This window comes from Otolemur garnettii, unplaced genomic scaffold (genome assembly GCF_000181295.1).
Source record: "Otolemur garnettii isolate 467f Iridium unplaced genomic scaffold, OtoGar3 scaffold00005, whole genome shotgun sequence".
NCBI classification, from domain to species: domain Eukaryota; kingdom Metazoa; phylum Chordata; class Mammalia; order Primates; family Galagidae; genus Otolemur; species Otolemur garnettii.
Window position 1 is genome coordinate 1,196,836 of NW_003852400.1, and position 4,924 is coordinate 1,201,759.

Genomic DNA, 4,924 nt, shown 5'->3' on the forward strand with positions numbered 1-4,924 from the left:
GGGTATCTTCTGAGCTGTGTAGGCCTGCTCCTCCCTACAGCTTCTTTGCTAAGAGATAATTGCCTTGTTTTTTTCTATCTCCATTTCCTTTTAGCTTACTCCTGACAGAACACTTAAGGTATTAAGCTGCTCTATGGTAGTATCATTACCTTGTAGGCAAGTAGTCTGTGATACTGTTTCTTAGATTTAAGAAAGCTTTTGTCCATGGGTCCCTTCTCCCTCACCTCAGCTGCCACTCCATGCCAGTTGTAAGAGGCTTTCAGGCTTCTTTGGTGCTATGGTTTGAATGAATGTGTTCCTCCAGATATGTTGATATTAAGAGGTGAAGCCTTTGAAGACGTGATTAAGTCATGAGGAAAGTAATGTCCTATCAAAGAATCAGCTTCCTAGCCCTTTTGCCCTCCCACTCTGAGGATACAGCAACAAGGTGCCATCTTGGAAGCAGAGAGCATTTACCAGACACCAGACCTTTACCATCACCATCTTGATCTTGGACTTTCCAGCCTCCAGAATTAGAAGAGTTTTTTTTCTATTTGTAAATTACCCTGTCTCATGTATTTTGTTACAGCAGCACAAAGACATCACTTTCTACTTTGCGTTGTGTCAACACACTTATTTTATCTACCTTACAAGTCAGGCCCCTTAAGGATAGGGTCCATTGGTCATCAATTATTTCATGATACACAGAATTGAGCAGAAGGTACTCAAAATATTCATTGACAAAGAATGTTGTCAAAGATATGGCCATGTCCAAGTTAAATAAGAAACAAACATTTAAAACTTATGCATGACTGTAGCAAACAACTGACTAAAAGCTTAAGTTAAAAATTTCTGAAGGTGGGACATGATGGCTCACGCTTGTAATCCTAGCACTCTGGGAGGCCAACGTGGATGGATTGCCTGAGGTCAGGAGTTTGAGACCAGCCTGAGCGAAAGCGAGACCCCATCTCTACTAAAAATAGAAAAACTAGCTGGGTGTAGTGGTGCATGTCTGTAGTCTCAGCTACTCAGGAGGCTGAGGCAAGAGGATCACTTGAACTCAAGAGTTTGAGACCAGGCACAGTGGCTCATGCCTATAATCCCAGCCCTCTAGGAAGCTAAGGCAGGTGGATCGCCTGAGCTCATGAGTTTGAGACCAGCCTGAGCTAGGGCAAGACCCCACCTGTAAAAATAGCCAAGTGTTGTGGCAGACATCTATAGTCCCAGCTACTCCGGAGACTGAGGCAACAGAATTGCTTGCGCCCAGGAGTCTGAGGTTGCTGTGAGCTATGATGCAATGGCCCTCTACCAGGGGCAACAAAGTGAGACTCTGTCTCAAAAAAAAAAAAAAAAAAAAGCCAACAACAACAAAAGAGTTTGAGGTTGCTGTGAGCTACAAAGACACAAAGACACTACCCTAGGCAACAGGGTGACACTGTCTCAAAAAAAAAAAAAAATTCATGACGTGAAGGAAACAATATATAAGATTGTAAAGAACTAGTAACAATTTATTACACCAATATTAAGAGGTCACTCAATAAAATGAGCCAAGAGCATCCAGTACCAGAAGGTAATGGCCCTGTGTACAGAGGTTCTACTGGGGAAAGTATGGCCAAAAACGTATTCTGTCCAGTGGAGATGTTATTCAAACATACAAGCAAAAGACAGTCATTTTTGAACATGAAGGAACTCAAGCAACACGACATGCCTCATCTTGTTTTGGGTGGTGGAGGGGGGAGCTCTGTATATATGTGTGTTTACTTATACATATATATGTATGTACATAAAACAATGAAATCCAGTCAATTAGGAGAGAAAGTGTAAGACTCTGAAGTGAAAAACTGTAGTAATTTATTCAAGTATTTACTAGTATCTACTATGTATCCAACACTCCTGTAAGCAACGTTGAAAGGTCAGTGAACAAAGCAAAGAACTCATCTTGCCTGTATGAAACTTAGATTATTATTATTTTTTTTTTTTTGAGAGTCTCACTACGTCACCCTTGGTAGAGTGCTATGGCGTCACAGCTCAGAGTAACCTCAAACTCTTCGGCTCAAGAGATTCTCTTGCCCCAGCTTCCCAAGTAGCTGGTACTACAGGCCCCTGACACAACGCCCGGCTATTTTTTACTGCAGTCGTCATTGTTGGTTAACTGGCCTGGGCTGAGTTCAAACCCGCCAACTTCAGTGTATGTGCCTGGTGCGGTAACCACTATGCTACGGGCACCAAACCAAGATTCTAATAAAGTATAATTGGTTTAAATATTTAATTTTATCAACAATAAACAATTATGGAAATTATGATAACAGAATAAAAAGTAAATGTTATAAACCTGGAAAAAATATAACATAATGGAAAAATTGTAAAGAGAAGAGAGAGGGGACAAAAAGCATCTAAGTAATAATTGCTCACAGGTCATCTACCTTTGCTGTTTAGAATTTAAAAGTAGCTTAAAATATTGTCATGTGCCACATAACAATGTTTTAGTTAACTATGGACCACATATGCCATGGTAGTGTCATAAGATTATAATGGTGGCTGAGCGCTGTGGCTCATGTGTATAATCCTAGCACTCTGGGAGGCCGAGGCAAGTGGATTGCTTGAGCTCAGGAGTTCTAGACCAACCTGCGCAAGAGTGAGACCCTATCTCTAAAAAATAGCCAGGCATTGTGGCAAGTGTTATAGTCCCAGCTACTTGGGGGCTGAAGCAAGAGAATCGCTGGAGCCCAAGAGAACTGCTGTCAGCTAGGGTGATGTCAGGGCACTCGAACCCAGGGTGACAGAATGACTCTGTCTCAAAAAAAAAAAAAAGATTATAATGGAATTGAAAAACTTCTATCACTTAGTGATGCAATAACCATCCTAACATAGCACAACCCATTACTCATGTTTGTGGTGATGCTGATATAAACATATCTATTGCACTTCCAGTCATAAAAAATTATAGCATATACAGTTATATATATATACAGTTACATATACAGTTATATACAGCATATACAATTATAGCATATACAGTTTACTTGATAAGAAACAACTGTTGTTTGTTTATGTATCTACTTTTTATCATTTTGTACTTCTGCTTATAAAAAAAAAGTTAACTGGTTAGGTGTGGTGGTTCATGTTTGTAATTCTAGCACTGTGGGAGGCCAAAGTTGGGAGCATTGTTTGAGGTAAGGAGCTTGAGACCAGCCTAAGCAAAGTGAGACCCTGTCTCTATTAAAAATAGATAAATTAGCTGGCCATGGTGGCACAGGCCTATAGTCCCAGCTATTTGGGAGGCTGATGTAGGAGGCATGCTCGAGCTGAAGAGTCTGAGGTTGCTGTGAGCTCAGCAAAGGCCATGGCATGCTATCCTGGGTGACAGAGGAGAATCCGTCTCAAAAAAAAAAAAAAAAAAAAGGGAAAAATAAAGAGAAGAAAATAAAAAATGAAAGGGAAATTGTGAAGGTCATTAAAAAAAAAAAAAAAACCTTAACTGTAAAATAGCCTCAGGCAAGCCCTTTACAAAAGATGTGTTATCAAAGGAGGGGACAGTTCCACACCTGTTACTGAAGACCTTCCAGTGGGACAAGATGTAGAGATAGAAGACAGTGATTTTTGACAATCCTGACCCTATTGATGCCTAAGCTAAGTTGTGCTTATGTCTTAATTTTTTTTGAGTCAGAGTCTCAAGTTGTTGCCCTGAGTGGAGTGCTGTGGCATCATAGCTCATGGCAACCCCCAACTCTTGGACTCAAACGATCCTCTTGCTTCAGTTTTTCTATTTTTAGTGGAGACTGGGTCTTGCTTTTGCTCAGGCTTGAATACGTGACCTCAAGCAATCCACCCACTTTGGCCTCTCAGAGTGCTAGGATTACAGGGATGAGCCACTGCACCTGGCCTATGTCTTACGTTTGTTGGGGTTTTTTTGAGACAGAGCCTCAAGCTGTCACCTTGGGTTGAGTGCTATGTCATCACAACTCACAGCAACCTCCAACTCCTGGGCTTAAGCAATTATCTTGCCTCAGCCTCCCAAGTAGCTGGGACTACAGGTGCCTGCCACAATCCCCAGCTAATTTTTGGCTGTAGCTGTCATTGTTGTTTGGCAGGCCAGAGCTGGATTCGAACCCACCAGCTCTGGTGTATGTGGTTGGTGCCTTAGCTGCTTGAGCTACAGGGGCTGAGCCTATGTCTTAATTTTTAACAAAAAAGTTTAAGAAGTAAAAAATTACAAATTTTAAAAGTGGAAGAAGGCTTGGAGAATAAGGAAAAATATTTTTGCACAGGTGTATGATGTGTTTGTGTTTTAAGCTAAGTTTTATTACAACGATCAAAAAGTAAAAAATCAGCAAGTCTGAATACAGTGGTGGTTACAACTAACAGACCAAAACCAGCTACAGATTTTTGTTCCTTTTTCTCTCTTGCTGCTTCACTTGGCTAGCTTTAAAAAAAGTTTAAAAGTTACATTAAGCTGTTAATTTATTATTGATGAAAGAAAAAAATTTTTTTATCAATTTAGTGTAGCCTAAGCATATAGTGTTTATAAAGTCTACAGTAATGACCTAGGCCTTCATACTGACCCACCACTCACTCACTGACTCACCAGAGCAACTTCCATTCCTACACCTTCCATTCACTCCCTATACAGGTATACCACTTTTTTTGCCTCTGTATTGTATTTTTATTGTACTTTTTCTACGTTCAGATGTACAAATACTTACCATTGTGTGGCACTTGCCTATTATATTCATTTCAGTAATATGTTATACAGGTTCATAGCTGTCTCATATAGACCAGATGTGTGGCAGGCTATACCATTAGGTTTGTGTAAGTCTACTTTACAATGTTCATACAACCATACCATGCATTTCGCAAACCATACCTGTCAATAAGCAACATAGAACTGTATTAAGAATAACAAATTCTACTTCTTGGAGGATTTCACATTTTCTTTTCTTTCTTT